Source organism: Balaenoptera physalus (genome assembly GCF_965194825.1).
Source record: "Balaenoptera physalus genome assembly, chromosome: 2".
Lineage (NCBI taxonomy): Eukaryota > Metazoa > Chordata > Mammalia > Artiodactyla > Balaenopteridae > Balaenoptera > Balaenoptera physalus.
In genome coordinates this window covers 161,139,622-161,161,760 of record NC_138883.1, presented here as the reverse complement: position 1 = coordinate 161,161,760, position 22,139 = coordinate 161,139,622, and the positions used below count along the sequence as shown (strand labels likewise).

The following is a 22,139-nucleotide window of genomic DNA, read 5'->3' as shown; positions in this document are numbered from 1 at the left end:
CCAACTAGGTTGAGAAGGCTTTATAGAGTAAGTAGGTTTTTAAAAAATGAATAAAAATATGAGGCAAATATGTAAATTATTCAAGGCAAAAAGAACATGTTGCAGACAAAGGTGTAAGAGAAAAAAAAAAAAAAGATAAAACCAGAGGTTCCAATCTGGCAGCATGCAGCCTACACATCTGCAGCCTATCTAGTACTGGCCTTTACGGCTTTAAAAAGGTTTTTTTCCCCCCTTATTTAATTGCCAACATTTAAAAACTGGGTAGTAGTCAGCACATGAGAAATAATTACACAACCACTCAACAATTTAAACTTCGGCCTAACAGTAATGCGAAACCAATAACAAATTTAAACTGAGTGACATCATCAGGTCTGCATTTTAAAAGATCCCTCTGGCACAGGTGTTGAGGACAGATAGAAGACTACTGGCAGTGAGACCAGTTAGGAAGTAATTACAGTAGCCTAGGTGAGAAAATGTAAGTATGTGAACTGAACTGAAAGGGGGTGGGGAAGGTATTGTCAGGAAAAAAAGTTTAATGTTATGTGCATTTCTGCACATCTTGTGAGAAGAGGTACTGATTCCCTTTGTTCTGTATATTTATATAGTAAACAGCCTTAGAAGATACAGTGTCTCCTCAAAGAGCAAAAGGCAGGTTTGTTTACTGTCCGGTATAATAAAGATACTGTCACTCCCCAGGGCAAAGGGCAGGAAGGCTTACTGCCCATTACAAAAGATCTGGTCCCCTAAGCTGGGAGTTCCTTTTCTATAACACACCCAATTGTGTATGCAGGCATCAATCACCTGGCTCTCTCTGCAGTATCCTGTAGAAATTGTGGCTGGTTATCTGACACAAGTGCTGACTACTGCCAGGAGTAGTGACATCTTTTGTCTCTGACCAGGAGTCTCATGTCTTCTACTCGAATCCATGGAATTGTGCAGGCTAACTTGTGAGCTTCCACAAAGGGTAAGATCTCAAACTCCTCACAATTTTTGACAGTTTTGGTAATGAAGATGGAATGCTGACAACGACAAAGCTTTTTAGAAATGGAATGAAAGGACAGTTAACAGGAACTGAGAGAAGTCCACGGGAATCGTAAGTGAACATGTTGACCAAATTGTATGGTCCCCCCCAGGCAATGTCTGGTCCTCTACTTCATTGCCTGCTAATGAGGCTGAACTGGGGCAGCAGTTTCAGGCTGAGTACCAGGAAGTAGTTTCAAACAGAGCAGCCTGAATGATGCCCTGGTTACTGTCAGCTATCCACCAAGCTCACCAGGTCAGCCCTGTAAACAACTAGTAATAAGATCTGTCTGGCAGAGGGAGGCAGGAGCACCATAAATGTATCCATATTGAGTGTGAAAGAAGGAAAACTGTAACCACTGTGGGCAGAACCAGGAGAATCTTTAGCCACTGCTAGTTTACTGGGGAGATTGAGGGGGTGGGAGGGGCACATAATGCTTGTTAAAGAAGAAAGGCAACACCTGGCTATCTTGGTGCTCAGCCCCTCCTGCAGTCTGTCTTCTCAACATTAAACCCATTCGAGATAAATAAAAGACCTCAGGTTTTGGCAGTGGGCCCTGTTTGCTATAAGACAGTTCTGGCCCTTCTGGGAAACTTTCCCCGAAACAATCTCCCAAGGGCACTGACTAGTCTTTGGGCTCTTCCGTACTAAAGTGGATTTTAAATGATGATTTAGCAAATGATTCACCACAGAATGAAAAACTCACCCACAGAAATCCAGATTAAATTCTATCAGCTTCAGAAGACCCTCCTAGTCCTTATGCTGAAATCAAGCAAGAACTGAAGAGCTGCTCTCTTGACAATGGAGCGAGCAGCAGACAGTCCACATTAGGCGGACTCCTAAAAACAAGGATGTCACCCGTGCGGACCAAGCCCAAGTCGGCCAAGGAGTACAAACTCACGGCCCCGCCGGGAAGTGATGTGGCTGTAGCCGCTGAATCAAGGCATCCCTAACGGAAATGGATGAGGCCAGTCAGCGACGACGGCCCTGCCACAGAGTACACAACACAGGGCTTTGGGTGCCCCAAGTGCTCGCAGCTACAGCGCCACTCAAAGCTGAGTTCACCTTGTTTACTGGTGCAGAGCTGCTCTCTCCCAGCCTCCCCCTACACCCTTTAAAGAGAAAGACTGTTAGGGGCGGGGTCAAGTTCTCCCAGTCCCCAAGGGGAACTGAAGATCAAACACACCTGGGTTTGCGAGATCACTGTGGGGAGGGGAGGGACATTTCATAGCTCTGATTGATATATATTGGAGCCCATGTCACCTTCATGCCTCATCCTGTGGAGGGAGAGGGTACCTGCTTTCAGCTATGAGGTTTGGGTGCAGTTCACAGTGGGGAAGAGACGCTAATGTGTTCTTTTGGGTGGGACTCTTGGTACCAACTCAATGTATTACTGTTGTGGCTTCCAACACTGAATGTATAATTGGTATTCATATTTTTCATGCTTGCACGGTGAATGCTTTTAAGAGCCAGAGGGGATTATGCCACCTGGGAAGAGCCAGATGTAGAAAAGCACTAGCAGCCTTAGTGGCCCACAGTCCTTATGACCCCTCTGAGTACAAGTCTCTGTGCCTGGGTAACGTTACTGACTGGAGCGTCTGACAAGAGGAACAGCCTCCACCAGAGGGGCCCCTTGGACTTGGTATATTCAAGAATGCAGCCAGCCTGGCCCCTATGACCTCTCAGCTCTACAGGGAAGAGTGGCAGCTACCCCTTTAGGGAAAATTTATTTTCCATTCTGTTGGTTCAGTGAGGCCCTTGATTCACAGAAGATCCCCTAAATGCCTGGGCCTGGTGCATTAATGATTCAACTAAGCCGAGACCCTGTGGTGCTCCGTGGACTGCTGTGCTGTTCAACCTCAGTGCCAGCTATGCAGAAAGGAAAGTGCTTGTGGTTGCTGTGCTCTGCGGGCAGAACTCAAGGATGTTCTCAGAGATCTGGCTGATATTCCCGGAGATAAACCTTGTTAGACTTTTACTGATATGGGGCTAATACCCATTGGTAATAGCTGTTTGGGTCTGCTACTTGGAAAACTACAGACTGACATCTTAAAGACTTGCCATATAAACTGTGGAGACAAATAGTAGTTGCCAAGCAGACCATCTGGGTCACTAATATGGGCCATAGTAAGGGCCCATTGTCTGATGAAGCCAACAGGAGTCCAGCTGCTGATGAAGCCTGCACTGCCCAGACTGCCATCTCTGCTGGCGGATCCATCACCACTCCAGATGTGTCAACACATGGACCATCACTGAACAGACACAGAGTAAAGGACTCTGTTCCTGATGCAGAGGCAACCTCTGTGTCCCACACAGGTGACTCCCGGAAAAAGACCCATTCGTCTCATGGTGAGAGAGGCCACATCTCCCGCTACTAGCAGACTGGCTACATCAGACCTTTAACCCCGTCTTCAGACCATCAGTAGTGCCTCACTGCTGATGACATTCTTTCAGGTTATGGTATTACAATACAAATCCAATCAGCTGGCTCCAACCATACCACTGTGGCCCCTGACACTAATCTGTGTCATGTTTTTCACTTTCCAAACCATTTGCTATCTGACAATGGTATACTTTTTAACACAAAAGTCACAAAAAATGGGTTGTTTGTCAAAGTATGTGATGGCCTTCCACATTCCCTACCATCCACAGGCATCTTGTATTGGTGAGTGCTGAAACAGCGTCCTCAAAAATCAACTTAAAAAACTCAAAAACAAAAGACAACTGAATTCAAAAATGGTCAAAGGACTTGAATAGACGTTTCTCCAAAGAAGATATACAAATGGCCAATAAGTACATGAAACGGTGTTCAACATCACTAATCATTAGGGAAATGCAAATCAAAACCACAATGACACCAGTATGTATAAAATAGATAACTAATAAAAAAAAAAACACAATGAGACATCACACCCATCAGGATGGCTGCTATCCGCCCCCCCCCAAACAAAAAAGAAAATAACAAATGTTGGCAAGGATGTGGAGCAATTGGAACCCTTGTGCACTGCTGGTAGGAATGTAAAACAGTACAGCTGCTGTGGAAAACAGTATGGTGGGTCCTAAATACTTAAATATAGAATTACCATATGGTCCAGCAATTCCACTGCTGGGTATATACCCCAAAGAATTGAAAGCAGAGTCTCCAAGAGGTATGTGTACACTTATGTTTACAGTGGTATTATTCACAAGAGCCAAAAGGTAGAAGTAACCCAAGTGTCCATCAATGAAAGAATGGATAAACAAAATGTGGTACATATATTCATTCAATGGAATATTATTCAGCCTTAAAAAGGGAGGAAATTCTGACACATGCTACAACATGGATGAACCTGAGGAAATTATGCTGAGTGAAATAAGCAGTCGCAAAAGAACAAGTATTGTATGATTCCACTTATATGAGGTGCCTAGAGTCAAATTCATAGAGACAGAAAGTAACATGGTGGTTGCCAGCGGCTGCAGGGAGAGAGCAATGGGAGCTGTTGTTTAATGGGGACAGAGTTTCAGTCTTGCAAGATGAAAACAGTTCTGGAGACTGGCTGCACAACACTGTGAATGTACGTAACACTACTGAGCTGTACACTTAAAAATAGTTAAGATGGGAAATCTTGTTACGTGTATTTTACCACAATTAAAAAAAAATTTTTTTTAGTCAACTCTAAAAGATTTCTGACTATACCCCCCTTAGCTCTTCCTGGTTTACATACGTCAGCAAGCAGGTTGGTCACTGAACGTGGCTGTTCCCAGAAAGAGGCTGTCTCCTCTTGGCCAGCTGGGGTCCACCCGAGCATGATGCTTCATTCTTTCCCCTAATGGAGACCCCATGCTGGCCTGATCGGTACAGCCTTTGGGTGGCAGCCCAGCCAAAAGGGGGCCTTGGGAATTTTAACTTAATTGTGGTTTAGCCGCCTGAATTTTCCTGTTGTACTTCTGTGGTCTTAAGTATTCTGCTCACCAAATCCCCTTACACTGGACCATGTGGACCAAAGTGGTAGATATAATAAGATCTCTAAGTTTAATAAAAATGCTCTTGTCCCTCTGGCACCTGACCCTTCCAGACAAAAAAGGTCAGGGTGAGGGTCAGGGATAATTGGGAAAAAGGGAAAGGTTAGTGACTGGAATGGGACACACTGATTCTATAGCAGTGGAAGGAGAACAACCCTGGCACCAGTGAAAGAAACACTTTAAACCTCAGGAGCTAAGAAGGAGGGACATTTGTGATTCTGTCTTTCTGAATCCCCCAGAACCTTCCTCACAAAGGAAAAGTCCCGGGTGCGGCTCTCCCAGATTGTGCAAGTGCCTTAATAAACTGAACTGCCTGCCGGCTCTGCCATGCCCTGCTGGACAGCTCTGATCACGTGATCATCCTTCTCCTCAAGGTCACTGAAAAATCTTAGGAAAGCAGAAGAAGATGGTCCTAGCCCCTGAGCCTCCCACACAGAACACCTGCCAATACCTCCAGGTGTCTTTCCAAACCGCCCCCCAATTCCTGTAGCTATCATTCAGCCATCTCTAAGGGGCAGGTGAATGCTACCTGACAGGTGGCACAGACAAACAGGACAGACTGGACTGACTGCCTTCAGGTAACACCTCCAAAACAAAAAGAAGTACTAGACTCAGTTATCTGTACTGAACTGGGAGCCCTAAGGCTTGCCAGCTGTCCAGGAGGCAACACTGGAGAAGCTGCCAGCCTGTGCTCGCTAAGCAGGCCCCACCTGGGGTCGGGGGGTGGGAGGGCAGACGACACCTGCAAGCACCACCCTCTTCACAGGGGCACTCGTGCGGAAGCCAGGCATGACCTTACCTCCCTCCGGAAATGCGGTGACGTGCACTGTAGGGGTGATCGTAAGAGACCTTCAAGTGTTTAAGCAAGCGCCACCAGTAGATCTGTATCCACAGACGGCTGTGACCTCTCCAAAGTAAGGCTATTCGTGACTGGGGGGAGGGGGCCCTCCCAGAAGGATAACTGACTTGTTAATTATGTGCAGTCTGCTCTGAGGCATTTATGCCTAAAATGGGAGTTATCCAATTAGAAATGGTAGTTTGAAATCTGTCCCTGACTTTAGCTGAGGTGAACAATGAGATCGTATCAGCCCTGGAGCCATTCAGGTCAGTGTCAGCTCAAGGGCCAGGATCGTTATGGATGACAGAACTGCCCTAGACTTCCTTCCTGCAGGCGAGGCCAAATCTGTGCATTCCCTAATACTCCTGCAGTACTTGGGTCAAGTAGAAAGTCAGTACAGAAACTTAAAGAGAAAGCCACTTGGCTCTCTAAGGCAGACCCTGAAGGTTTATGGTATTTGTTCAGCTGGCTGGTCTAGGACCCTAGGGAGCATAGTTGAGGTCAAGATTGCAGTTTGGCCTCATCCTGCTACCATGTTGATAGTACGTAACCTAAATTACATGTTTTATGAGACAAACTGAATGGCTCCAGTCCCAGGCTCTGTCAGATAGATTACTCAGGGTGGCCAATGAAGAGAGTAATCATGGGAAATTTTACCAGAAGCCAAGAAGGAAGAGACATGAGGGGTGAATGCTGTTGGAAGGCAATTATCCTTGGGCCCACTGCGTTTCTGTGCATCTTGTAGGTGGAGGCACTGCCTCTCTTTGTTCCAGACTATCTTAAGTATGTCTGTCCAGCGAACAGCGAACAGCCAGGAAGGATAGAAATACCTCCCTCAGGAACAAAGGGCAGGTTTGTTCACTATCTAGCACAATAAAGACGTCACCTCCCTCCAGGATTAAGGTCAGGCAGGCTTACTGGAGGTTCCTCTCCTGTAACAGACTGTGCTGCAAATGTAGGAGCGGCGTCACCACAGGCATCACTCACCCTCCTCACAGTCCTCTGTGGAGCGTGGGGCTGGGGAAACCAGCACGAATGCTAACGACTCTGATCCTGCTCCTGCCATGAGTAATCAAGTCCGATGTCTCTGAGAAGTCTTGTGTCTTCTACCAGCATCCATGAAACTATGGCAGGCAAACTTGTTAAACTGCAGTTAGCTACATTTTTTTGTGTGTGTGCCCCTACATATCTCAAACTCCTTCCTTGTCTGACAGTTCCAGCACAAGATTAACTAGTACAAATTTTAGCTAAATTTTGCTTGACATGGAATTAAGTTTAGGTACTCATTATTCCACAGAAGGAAAAATAGAGATTTCACTGGAAAGGAAAAAAAAAAAAAGATGGATCACCACTCACCTTGGTGTGCTCCTAACTCCCGAACACCCATCCTGTGTCTCCTTTACAAGGCCGCCTGACAGGCATGGTGCCTCCCGGTTTAGTCGTAGGATCTTCCCCTTTTCTCCTTGGCAAACTCATCCACATTCAGGTCTAAATTACTCCTACACTCACATAAACTTTTCTCTATTCTAGACCTCTCCTCTGCGCTACAGAATCATACAAACACCTGCCATGTTCCTCTGGTATATTTCAATGGTACCTCAAAATGAATGTGCCCAAAATCACACACAGAGTCGACTTTACTTCCTATTTCAGTTCTCTATCAAGTTATATAGTTCAGACATCTAGCACTTATTTCATAACCAATATCACTAAATCTTGTCATTTACCTTTAAGTACCAGAAATTTGTTTCCTTCTGTTTCCAACACTTTAATCCTAGTCAATCTACTATCATCTCTCACCTTGGCTACTGCATCTGCCGTCTAACTGGTCCACCTGCATCCAATCTAGCCTCTTTCCAATCTGTTCTCCATGGTATAACCATGGTGATCTTCACCAAAAAAGTAAACTTGCGAAGACAAAATGAAAAAATCTGAAGCTATCTTACCGGCTTAAATCCTATTTAAAAGAATATCCCACATGGCTCCCAGCCTTCATGGGAAAAACAAATTCAAAATGGCTCAAGTTCTTTCCGTATTTTTCTCAAACATCATGGTGTCCACAACTCTCCTTAAAATCATCTTTTTTTCATCCTTCCCATTTCCCTCACACACTGTAGAACTATTCAGGACACTATTTCAAATTACTTGAAAAAACTTTACTCTGAGTTTACTCCCTCCCCAGTCTCCCAATTCGAATCATGAAAGTCCACATCACAACCCGTCCGGCGATGTACAACCCTCCATATGACAGGGTGAGTGAATAAAGCAGGAGGAGGAGGGGAACAGGCTTGGAACATTTGTATAACAGCAGCATGCATATGTTCACCAAGCCAAAGTTAGCTTTTCCAAGGAGACCAATTCCTTCTCATATTTGAATTTCCTTACTTTCACACTTTATCTTTAGATGGCAAAAGAAGCAGTCTGATATAAAGAAAATTAGTTTTCAATTCTAATATAATAACCATAAAATTCAAGAGTATCCCAAGCTGAGAGGGACTAGCAAGCTGTAGCACCTACAGCAATCCCTAGACCCATGAAGCACAGGTGAAAACCACTCATTTTTTTAAAAAGGCACACAAATGTGAAATCACAAAGCCTTGGTTTGAACACTCTTTCACTTACTAGTTATGCAATTTTATACAAGTTTTAACTCACTAAGATTCCACTTTGCTTACATAAAATGGGGGCTGGGATAATATTAGAATCTATTTATAATATTGCTTAATACAAAAAGTACCAGAAAAAATTAACCACAACTGAATCATATTTATCAAACTACCCAATCTACAACCCTGCAATTAAGGCAAAGTATTTTCCAAAATATTAATATAAAAACATTGACACAGCACATGGTGTATTAGAAACACGATAGATGTTGAAACTGGAGGACATTAAGCTAAGTGCAATACGTCAGATACGGGGCTGGGGGTGGGGGAGACACGTCATGATCTCACTCATATGTGGAATCTTAAAAAGTTGAACACTAGAAGCAGAGAGCAGAATGGTGGTTCCCAGGGGTGGGGAGATGGGTGAAATGAGGAGATGTTAGTCAAAGGGGACAAAGTTGCAGGCGTGCAGGATGAATAAGTCTAGAGATCCAATGTACAGCATGGTGACTACAGGTAATAATACTGTACTGAATCCTGGGAATGTGCTAGGAGAATGGATTTCAAGTGCTCTCATCACACACATACCAAAAAAGGTAACTATATGAGGAAAACATACATTAATTAGCTTGACTGTAGTCATATTTCACTAGGTATATGTGTATCAAATCATGGTGGTGTACATCTTAAATATATGTGATTTTTATCTTAAAAAATAAAATAAAAAAGGAAAGATGACGAATATGAATTATGTTGAAATCTCTAGTTTTGCCACTAGCAATAAAAAAGATTTTAGAAAACTCCTCAGAGCCCAGTCTAACAAGCATTAAGGTTCTAGAAGCTTGAAACTCATTGATTCCAAGGTAGACAAGTCCTAAAGGCTAAAATTCATTTGAAAGAAGAAAGCAGATCTTACAGATATGGGTATCAGTAGGACAAACTAGAGAAAAGATAGAAAGCCAAAGACAAGTTCTGATCAATGACCATGCTTGATGATTCAGCACCTGATAGGAGAACTGATAGGACAGAACTGATAAATAGAAAGAATGTATATGAGATACATGTGGAAGTAATGAATCGAATGAACAGGCACAGGGTGATCACCTTGTAAGGCATTAGTATATTCTTAAAGATCTTATCTATAATCCAAAACTCACAAAAATTCAAGAACTAAGTATAACACAGGACAGTATTTGTTTCCTGCTTAAACCTCAAATGACAATAAAATAGTTTAACAACGTCCCTGCCCAGTTTTGAAATTACACAATGGTTCCTAATTATTTTTTTAATTTGAAGACAATCTTCACATTTAAAAAATAATTTTTTGAATTTTATTATTATTTTATATTGCACTTTAAGCACATAAAATGAAACAGTACTGCAATGGGCTGGTAACAAAGACATAGCTGCAGTAGCCTAATAAAAGTAAACAAGGCTTGGATCTGGGTAACGTTAAGAGGCACAACCTAGAGCTAATAAAGCACAACTAGAGGGGCTTCCCTGGTGGCGCAGTGGTTAAGAATCCACCTGCCAATGCAGGGGACATGGGTTCGAGCCCTGGTCCAGGAAGATTCCACATGCCATGGAACAACTAAGCGCGTGCGCCACAACTACAGAGCCTGCGCTCTAGAGCCCGTGAGCCACAACTACTGAGCCCACGTGCCACAACTACTGAGCCCACGTGCCACAACTACTGAAGCCCGCGCGCCTAGAGCCCGTGCTCCGCAACAAGAGAAGCCACCGCCATGAGAAGCCCACGCACCACAACCAAGAGTAGCCCCACTCGACACAACTAAAGAAAGCCCACGTGCAGCAACAAAAACCAATGCAGCCAAAAAATAAATAAATAAATTTATTTATTTAAAAAAACAAAAACAAAAACACAACTAGAAAACTCTCCTGACAGACTTACCATGACAAGTACAAATAACATCAAGAGTTGTGAGAAAGAATAACAGCAATGGGGAACATAGGAAAATCAGCAGAAATATTCTACCCCCCAAAATAACCAGAACACCCTGAATAACCCTAAGAAACTCCCTCCCCATGCAGTTATAAATAGTGAAATGAGAGTTTGACAGATTAACCTGAAAAAAAAAAAAATGTGTGGCCTTCAAAGCCAAGTACAACACACCCCACCTACTCACAACCAGATATACGTCTCCTTCCTCCACTCCCATCCAATGTAGTATTGATGCCAAATCTTCCCAAACTGATCTTCAGCTTCAATGCCTCTCAATAAAAACCCTAACTGGGTTTCTCATGGTTTCAAAATATATACGGAAGGGCAAGGGGGAAAGAATGACCAAGACATGGTTTAAAAAAAAAAAAAAAAAGAAAGGGGGAGGTGGGGGCTTGCCTGCTGACATTTATTATAAAGCCAAAGTAAATAAAACAGTAGGGTTCTTAAATAGGGTTAAATAAATGGACCAATTCAACAGAAGATACAACTCAGAAACAAACTCATGATCATAAGGAAACTTGTTACCTTACAATGATTGCACAGGAGAAAAGAATGCATTATTTAAATAGGGCAACTAGTTTGCCAGATAGAAACACAGAAAATGGATCCCTACCTCACCCTAGAGCGAAAAAACCAATTCCAGATTCATTAAATGTAAATGCAAATAAGTGGCAAATTTATACTTGAAATATTACATTAATGAGAATGAACTACTATGAATGAAATATATGAAATACAGATAAATAGTAGAAACATAATGCTGAATTAAAAAAGCAAGCTATACTGGGCTTTGGTTTTGACTACATACAGCCTGAATCTATTTTTATTAAACCCAAACCCAAACAAAATTAAACAGTAACTATTTAAGGATACACATAATTTGTGATAAACTTTAAAAGGGCAAGGAAATAATGATAATAATGCCCCTTGGGAGTATAGATTGAAGCACAAAGGTAGAAAAAACAGAATTGACCATTTTCTAGTTAACTTTGGTGGTAGAGTCACAGATGTTTATTTTATTATAAAATTTATGTTACATTACATTTATTCTTTTGAATGTTATTTAGTATAATTTTTTTAAGTCTTTAAATTGCACAAAAAGCACAAATAGAGCACAGAGAAAAAAATGACTACTACTCCTGGAGCATTATCAGAACACTCCATAAAAGAAACCTCACTTTAGCCAGCCATATCTGGCAGGCCAAAGAGAAGAAAGTAGACTGGTGGGGGGGAGGGGCGGATTCCAAGCAAAAGTAACAGTATAAGCAAAGGCAAAGAGGCATGAAAATACAACACCTGCCTAGAGATTAGAGAAAATTTAAAAGAGCATAAATAAAAATAAGTTGAACTCTACTCATATTAAGAGTTATTAAAGAAAGACTAAAGAAATTAGGAAACCAAACTTGACAAGTTCTTTTTAAAGGGCCAAGCGGACCCTTCATAATATGAGCAGAACGGGAATTGAATAGGAATAAGTAAAATAAATTGTGTAGAAAGCAAAGGTTCGAAGGAAAGAACAGTTACAATATTCCAAAAGTGATTCTATTTAAAAGAAAAACAGTGTTTTCCAAAATGAATGTTGAAATAAAAAGATAAATTTCACAAGTAGACAAGATTTTTAAGTTGCCTTTTAAGACATGATTATTTAAAATTATTGTATGGAAATATGTTGTTTTAATTATACTCTCCCTTACCACTTTAGGAAGTTGGGGGGGGGGGGGCGGTGTGTAAAGAAAGCATATGCTCCTTTTAAATATCCTCCAGAAAACAATCCTTTTTAATTATCAAAAGACAGGCGGGAAAGAAGTATGACATAGCAAAACTACTTAATATTTCACATATTTTCTTCAATATCATATCCGAAGGCCTACTATCCCCACAAATGACAGTTCCAATACAGCGAGGTCATTATAGGTTTCAAGCAAAGAACCTTGTATGAAAGTAAAAGCACAATAAATGCTTGCTGAATGAGTAACTACAGAATGAAAACCAAAACACTTTTGCCCTGAATAGAAAAAGGAGAGGAGTATGAAAGGGGTAGAAAAAGTGTAAAAGAGTCCTGAGACAAGCCTCACACAGAAAGCCTTCAGCTAAGAAAGAGACAATCTTTGTCTGTTACTGCTTATTTGGACCAGACTCTGGAAATGGCCCTATGCCCAAAATTCTGTGTTACAGAGCTTTGTTCAATAAGCTTGAAACAAGGTCCCAATCAACTGCGAAGTTAACTTGATTCAGAATGACCTATATATACACACTATAAAACAGGCCTATTTAGAAAAGATGAGCTGCAAAATAAGACTCTGGTGGAAGAACATAATATAAAACACCCAGATCAGAATTATTCTGAAACATTTTATCCTGGGAAAAACTGGATCTGTCACTAACACTTTGGCCTACACCCAACTTCAGTACAACACAAGGACACTTTTCTGTCTCCTCCCCTCCTGCTTAAGAAATATAATGCACACTATATAACACTCTACATGGCAATTATGTGTCCACATCAAAAAACAATTTTTTGTGCTTAATTTAGTGATAATCATTTTTGATTCAAACCAGGATCTAAAGTAAATATGAACTTTTAAGAGAACATTAGGTCACAGTTCATCTTCTACATATCACTCATAAACTTGTACTAATTCCCCAACTACTACTCCTTACCCAAGAATTAACATTTGTTTTAATATCTCATGAGTGTCCCACCCCTCTCAAAAAGATAATATATTTAAAATTCTGTAGAAATGTCAGGCATTATAATCTAATGACTTCAAAAGCATAGACTCAGGAAGCACACTGCACAGATTTACGAGTAGACTCTACCAGTTACTAGCTGTGCAGCCTTGAGCAAATTACTAAACTACTCTACGCCCTCAGTTTTCTTACCAGACAAATGAGGTTTAAAAACAAAGAATTTTATCAACCTCACACAGTTAATATGAGGATTAAATGAGGTAACATGTATAAAGGATTTTCAACAGTGTCTGGCATGGAAAGAACTAAATAAATGTTAGCTTTATTTATTATTTATTATTATTATTATCATTATTATTATTCTCTGTTCCCCAATCCATATTGAAGTGTTTAACTCTGAGTTTACCAGATGATGTTAAACCTGTTAAAGCTTATAGCCAATAATAAATACAACTGTTATGAGCAATCTTAGAAATTAAAAATTGTTACTTAATTCATTTAAGATGTTCCAGCTATGTCAGACATATAACAAAGAGTGTAAATCAGTATTATCAGAAGAGTCAAATCCAACACTTTAAAAGGATTTGGATTGTACTTAATAATAACCCCTCTGAGCCTCATTTCTTTCATATTCATCACAGGAGTATTTTTGGTCCTGTAATTCTTCTTACAAGAAAGGACAACATTTGGGGATATTTATACAGAAAGAATATTTAAAGATACAAATTGGTAGATTAAATTTAGAGATTAAATTTAGAGGATTGATTACATTATTTTATATATATATATATATATAGAATGATAAATTATATATAAATTGAATATATATATTTTTTTTCCTCCCCAAAATGATAAAGGGAAATAAGAGGAGAAAAATCAGTGGACAAGAACTTCCAATAAATCGCTGGATATCAGAAAGCAAATGGAAGCAAGGTAACTAACTGAACAGAACAACAGAAGAAGCTAAAACCCAAAACGCCCGTAGACAGCAAGGCAATTTATTCTAAAAGAAAAAAATAACCCTTGAGAGGCTCAGAATTTGGAAGCAACAGTTTCTTTAGACTACAAAAGTGAGGAACAGAATCAAAACCACAATGAGATAGATACCACTTGACTTCCACTAGGATGGCTATTAAAAAAAAATAGATAAAACAGAGATTGTGAGGATGTGGAGAAACTGAAACCTTGATACACTGCCAGTGGCAATGTAAAATGCTGCAGCCACTTTGGATAACAGTCAGCAGTCCCTTGAAGGGTTAAACACAGAGTTACCACAGGATCCAGCAATTCCACTCATAGGTATATAACCAATATAACTGAAAACATATGTCCACACAGAAACTTGTACACAAATGTTCATAGCAGCATTATCCATAATAGCCAAAAAGTAGAAACAGTCCAAATATCCATTAACTAATAAATGGATAAATCTGATATATCCATAAAATAGAATATTATTTGGCAATAAAAAGGAATAAGCACTGACACATGCCACAATATGGATGAGCTTTGAAAACATCATGCTAAGTGAAAGAAACCATTGCAAAGGACCGCTTACTACATGATTCCATTTATATGAAATACCCAGAATAGGCAAATCTACAAGGATAAAAAGTAAATTGTTAGTTGCTTAGGGCTAGGTGGAGAGAGGATTCAGGGATTGGGGAGTGAGAGCTAAGAAGGATAGGGGGTTTCTTTTCTGGGGTAATGACAATATTCTAAAATTGCTGTGGTGATGGATGTGTAACTCTGTGAATATAACAAAAGCCACTGAATTGTACACTTTAAGTGGGTAAATTGTATGGTATGTGAATTCTATCTCAATACAACTGCTTTTCTTTTAAAAGTGAGGAACAGAGCTAAAAGCTGGAGAATTGAGTGTCTATATACTGAACTGTTGAGTTCGCCGTCCTTCCACTCACCATGTTCTCAAATGCCAGCTTTTCCTCATAAACACAATTCTCATGAAAGAAATTAGAAAAACTCCTCACTGCAGAAACAGAACAGCACAAGAAAAGACTTCTAAATACTGAAGACTTGGGTGGGGCCCTGCCCAAAGCCCAACCCCCCCAACTGACAGTCTCTGTCACATATTTATAGTTTCTACTTAAGCATTTCAGTTCCTCATTCTTAAAAAGATGCAGACTAGGATCACCAGATTATTTGATATAACACTGCAGGGGAGGTGGGGGAGGACCTAAAACAAAACAAAACAAAACAAAAAACAGAAAAAAAGAACATGAAAAAAAAAATTTGCAGAGACTAGAGGAATCCTTTTTTTAAAAGGATTTATATTATATGAAATATATATATTTATATGTCATATATGTTTATATATTATATGAAGAGTAAAAGGTAATTCATTAATAAGAATCCAACTTGTGAAAAAGAGCAAGAAAATTCTTAAAAATTAAAAATAGTAAAACTTAACAATATAAATATTTGATACACTGGAATTTATAGTTGAGGAAGTCTCCCAAAGATGTAGAAACTAGAAAGGAAAACAGTACTAAAATATTAATTCAGAAGGTCTAATATCTGAATAGAACATCTAGAAAAAAAGAACAGAGAATACACGGGAAAAGAAATTATCAAAGAAATAACACTAGACCCCCCCGCAAAATATAGTAGCATATCCCCCAAGTGCCAGCATAATGTACTTTCAAAAGACCAATACCAAGTTATTTCCCTGTGAAATTTCAAGACACCACAGCTAAAGAGAATATTCCAAAGGTTTCCAGAGAGAAAAAGACAAGTTACATACAAAGGATCTAGAATCAGAGACATATCAGACACCTCAATGACAATACTGGAAGCCAGAAGAAATGGACTATATTGCCTTTCGAAGGAAAATAATTTTCAGTCTAAAACTAAGGGCAGTACAGCACAGTGATAACAAGCAGATTCTAAAATGAGACTTCCTAGTTCAAATAATGCCATTTAATAGCTGTATGATCCTGAAGAAGTAATATAACTTCTTTGTATACCAGTTTCTTCATCTGTGAGATGGGACTGTTGTGAGAATTAATTCATAGGTGTTCATGTGTGTAAAAAGCCTAATACACAGTACTTACTATAAAAGTGCTCTAGAAAGCAAGACTGGGTAAAGAAAGGGGCGATACAGAACTTAGTTTTTCACTATAATCCCTTAGGTAGTATCTGACTGGCTTGGACACACTCACATATTATCAGACGGACAGAGGGAATTGTGAAATGAAGCCCAATGATAACACCTGGGCAGAGAATAATATCTATATGCCTTTAGCTCAAATGAGACAGAAAAACAGAAAATAAAAATTTGTATTGAAAGAGAACCACCTGACCAGACAGTCAAAACGGGAAACAGGATGTTGTAAGAGAGATTCTTGGTCTGGTTGAGTAGCAGAACCAGAGTAACCCAGGCCAGGCTGGGTCAGATTAAAGAAAAAAGACACAGTTTGCTGATAAGAGTAAAACAGAGTACTTAAATAGAGAAACTGGCCTTTAATCACAGTTAAATGACAAGCTTGTTCAAAGATGAGATTCACTGAGGTTTTGGGGGTTGGTTTTTGTTTTGTTTTCTTTTGAGGCTAAATTAAAAGCATTTTAAATTAAAAGATAATAGGAAAATAAAAGTAATAGTAATAAGACCTTATATCTTATTAAAACTCAGGAATACCTTGCTAATATAAGGAATACCAACCGAGGCAATATGACAGATTAGATAACCTGAAAACTCTCCCACTTACAAACTGCCTAAACGTGCTTGATAGACTATGACAGCATCTTTTTAAAATTCAGTCCAATATTAAATAGAGCAAAGAAAATCCAGAGAGAAGGAGAAAGGAGGACTAAAACTCAGAGCAGAAAATATGAAAGAAGCTATTCTATAGGGGCTTGCTGGCCACTAACAAATGGGCTTAGACTTTTATGCCAAATGGGAAGTAAATATAAGGTCTTGGCTTGCTGAAGGTGGGAAGATAGAATTGACATGGCAAAAGGAACTTTGCAAATGTGATTAAGTTAAGGGTCTTCAGAAAAGAAGATTATCCAGGATTACTGATGTGGGCTCATATAATCACAAGGGTCTTTAATTAAAAGGGAAAGAGGGAGGCAGGACAGTTAGTGCTGATCAGAGTGATGCCATGTGAAAAAGACTCAACTGGCCATTTCTGGCTTGAAGATGGAGGAAGAGGCCACCAGCTAAGAAATGGAGGAAGCCTCTGGAAGCTAAAATAAGGCAAGAGAACAGCTTCTCCCATAGAATGTCCAGAAAGAACAATCCTGCCCACATCTCAATTTTGGCCCCAGTGAAACCCATTTCATATTTCTAAGCTTCAGAACTATAAGATAATAAAGTTGTGTTAAGACATTAAGTTTGAGGTAATTGTTACAACACCTCTAGGACACTAATATATACACACACACACACAGGAGAGGAAAGGGGGCAGTTATCCAAGATAGTATAACATGTTCCATGAAGTTTTCAGGTACAAAACTCTAAATAGTCCTGGATTGACAGTATCCCTAAAACATCTGGCAGAACAAAACTGTCTAGGAATAATCAATTTATCTTATCAATGTATTACCCTTAGCCTGCAGAGAGATCTCAAAGATGAGATCTTAAGATGAGCTCACAATCAAAATTTATAAAACACATAAGGAAATAATTCACCATAAGCAGGAGGCAGCATACACACATCACATATGCACATACATATATGTGCACACATACACAATAAGGCCTCCAAAGAATGTTAATCCAAAAGAGAATGTTAATCCAGAGGAAGGAAGGAAGGAAGGAAGGGAGGGAGGGAAGGAGGGAAAAGAGAAGAAAAGAAAAGAAAAAGAACAAGTAACAATAGATGACATGAATAAAAAGTACAAAATAATGGTGGTTCATCTGAATCCAAATATATCAATAACTACATTAAGTGTTAATGCAATAAATGCCCCAGTTAAAAGAAATATCACACTGTATTTTTTTTTTTAATTTTTATTTTTGGCTTGCAGCATCTCAGTTCCCCGACCAGGGATTGAACCCAGGCCATGGCAACGAAAGCCTGGAATCCTAACCACTAGTGCACGAAGGAACTCTCACACTGTATTTTTTTAAATCCAGCTATTCTAAAAAGAGACAAATCTTAACAGGAAAACGTTGAAAGTAAAAAGAATGGAAAAGTTCACTTTGTTATACAGCAGAAACTAACACAACACTGTAAAGCAATTATACTCCAATAAAGATGTTAAAAAAAAAAAACAACTAAATTACATTACCAGAGGTCAGGATAGTGATTACCTTTGGGAAGGAGAGGAGGGGTGGCAGGTGGGAAGAACATAAGGATGATTGGCTATGTTGTGGGTCTTGATGAATACACAGGTTTTTCCTTTGTGATAATACATTAAAAATGTAGGTTTACATTTTGTGCATTTTCTATATGTTATACTTCAATAAAAGGTTAAAAAAAGTTTTTTTAAAGAATGGAAAAGATAAATTCTATAATTAATATGTAGTATAATGATATCAAGACAAAATAAACTGTAATTTTAAAAAACCCTAGAGCCAGAGAATCCTTTATTCCATAGTAATGCTGTCTTTCATCAAAAATATTTTTACATGAATTTACTCAATGGAGGTTTTATAATTTATACTTTGCTCTTCAAAAGAACAAACCAAAAACATTAGAGAAGCTACTTTCATGCCAAGCTTGGTGGGGGAACAGTTTTAGAAAAAATGAACTCGTGTGACTGTGCATAAAACTGCAGGTGGCTAGAAAGGAAATCAGCTCAAAGGAAAAATAACTAAAAATAGGCTTAGAACAGTGATTCTGACTGCCTTCATTTGGATTTTCAAATTATTTCAGAGCTAAAATGTATACAATTTGTTTTTAACCAAGATGGTTGGTTATTTTAGAAATAAGTTCTGCCATAATTAAATATACTTATTTATGTCTTAGAAGTTCTCAAGTATCACTTGCAATTCAGAACCAAAGGATTTTTAAATCTGAAAATTTTTTAGATCTGAAACGATCTTAATGACAAAATATAGCAAAATAAATTATTCCTGATTAGTTGAAATAAAAATTCCTATGACAGCAAATTTTGTTGGATCTCTAACAAAATATTTTTAGGGATGTTATGCCTTGATGTACATGCCAGATTCTTTATAGATTTCCTCTGTCTTTATATATTATTATGGATTTACAAGCCCTAATGCTAGAAACACTTAGAAAAAGACTTAAAAGTAAACAAAAAAAGTTTCTTTAAAAAATTAAGACAATTAAAGTGGTTTTTAAATAGGAAGCTATTGCCTCCAAAAAGTTATCTTTAATTTATCACATGAATCTAATCATGAAGAAACAAACATTCATATTGACATTCTACAAACTGACTGGCCTATAATTTTCAAAAGTATCAAGGTCAGGTGAAGTCAAGGGTAGACTGAGGAACTGTTGCAGTTTGAAGAAGGCTGAGGAGACATGTTAACTAAATGCTTCTGAACTGGGTCTTTTTCCCATAAAGCTATTGAACAAATCGGCAGATAAGTAGAATGTGTGGATTAGATGCTAATTAACCTGATTTTGACGACTGTTTTATGGCTATGCAGTAGCATGTACTTATGTCTAGAAAATACACACCGAAGTATTCAGGAGTGATGGGGCATCATAGCAGCAGGTTATTCTCAAACAGTCCAAAACAAAAAAGTTCTTTGTCCTGTACGTGCAATTTTTCTGTGAGCTTAAAATTGTCCCTCCTCCCCCTCCAAAACAATATTTTAAGTCATCTTTACTACTCAGTGATAAAAATGAGAGCCTTTTTTTTTTCAAGTTCAATGATTCAGAGGTATTTAGCAATCAATGTTCCATTAGTCTGTGGAGGAACACAACCAAATAACGTTTCTCTAAAATAAGGATACAATGACTTTTTTTTTCCATCAACTGAAATTAAAAGGGGATGGCCCCATTCAAAACTGTTACAAATTCTAATGGCCCTAAAGTCTCTGCATTGAGTTCCTCTAAAGAGATTCTGAGACCTTCCACTATAATTTCCTTCCCTTTTATTTGTTGAATAAATAGACGTATGCATGTTAGGCACCAGAAATACAGCAAAGATCACAGTGAACCCTATGGAAGGCAGACAGTGAATAGGACAAATTAACGATGCAATTCTAATAATAAATGCTACGAAAGGGAAGTATAGGATGTTATAAAAACAATTAACAGAAAAAAAAAAAAAAAATTAACAGAATTCTAATAATATGTGCGCAGGTGGGAGGCAGGCCAGAAAGGGGAATTGGGGAAAACCACCCTTTAATAAAATTTAGGGTAAGACCTCAAGGATGAGTGGGAGTTAGCCAGGTGACACATGTCTGTAACAATATGAGCCAGGAAACTGACAGGCAGAGAGATTTCTTATCCCAGGAATTTAAAGGTCCTAGGTGGGGTAGTAGTAAGGGATAAGGCTAAAAATAAAGGCAGGTGCCAGGCCTCTTACAGTAACTTAAATGCTGTTAAAAAGATTTTAAGGTTTTTTTTTCTTGCAGTCACTGATTTTCAAATCTTTCTGTTGTTCATCCTAATTTCAAATCAACTCTTACACAGAATCTCATTATGTAATATAAACAAAAGTAGCACTGTCCTGTCTAAAGTGGAAAGAGGGTGCTTTAGAACTTCACCAGCTGAGCTTCCTGCTTCCCTAAGTGAGGGCAAAGGCAAAAACAGGAGGAAAGAGGGGGCAGTATCAGAAATAACACATGGTGGGCTGTATTAGCCAGATTTCCAATCAGAAACTGATGAACTATTCCAATTAGAAAAATTCAAAAAGCATTTATTACATAGAGGGACTAAATACAAAGGAATGGTGAGGGATAGGGGAACAGAAAGGAAGGTACAGGAACTAGTGTTAGCAGCAGAACAGCACCCCTAAATCCAAAAGGACAAGGGCAGGAGAGATTACCAGACGAGGAAGAGAAAGTCACACAGACAAGGCCACCAGGAAGGGCTTTATTGAGGGGAATAATGACTTGTCTTGGGACACAGCCAGTCCACCAGGAAGAAACCAGGGAAATAAATATTCTGAGCTTACCTTCCTCACTGCTCCCGACCTACCCATGTCCACACTGGCTGCACCCTATCTGAAGCCGGAAGTCACAGACGCCCATTGACATAATCCATACAGTAAACCTCCCAGGGTAAAGACCAGCGGGGAGAGAACAGATCAGGAAGACCAAACATAAGCTATCTGTCATGAAGCAGTAGGCACAGAAGTACAAGGAAAGAGCAAACCTAGCCTTCTGGAACCAAGGAAAAGGTTTCCATGAGACCAGGACAATTAAGCTGAAGCCTAAACAATGAGCAGGAGTTAGCCAGGCAGAGGAAATCGGGGAGACAGACATTCCAAGCAAAGGGACTAGCCACTACGGCGGCACACTGCTAGAACTCTGAATGAATGAGGAGGTGTGAAGCACAGAGCGTGAAGGAAGGGAAGGAATGAAGCTAGAAAGGCAGGGGAAGACAAGATCATGCTTGCATCAATACCACGCCAACAATCCAGCCTTTGTCCTGAAGGCAGCGTTTAAGGATTGAAATATCATCTGATAGAGGTGGGTGTGGGTTTTTAATAAAAGTAATAGGCACAGAGATTTTCTTTTTCACGGTAACGGTCAATCCTCGCTCTTATTTGTTGACCAGCTCCTGCCTGGTTGTTTCACAAGAACTGCAAGGCAGAGTGTGAGTACGGAGAAGACTGCAAACACTGACACTATCTAATTACAGGTTCTAATCCACTTCAGCCTTTTTTTAATTCTCCACACTTGGACTTTCTCAGGGAACAGGTGGGCAAAAATATTTTCAGTGACCACATTAAGTACTATGTTTAAGATTCTGAACCAAATCATTGATAATTCAAAATTTACACTAGGGTACATTCATTTTCCTTTGAAATGGAGAACTTTCTAAAAACAACAGTGAGGGACGTCCCTGGTGGTCTAGTGGCTAAGACTCTGCGCTCCCAATGCAGGGGGCCCGGGTTCGATCCCTG

At 39.4% G+C, this 22,139-nt stretch overlaps 1 protein-coding gene across 20 annotated transcripts in view; it reads right to left on the bottom strand.

The window, feature by feature from the left end:
* ABI1 (abl interactor 1) overlaps positions 1–22,139 on the bottom strand; it is a 96,600-nt gene that overhangs the window by 28,602 nt on the left and 45,859 nt on the right. The window lies entirely within an intron of this gene.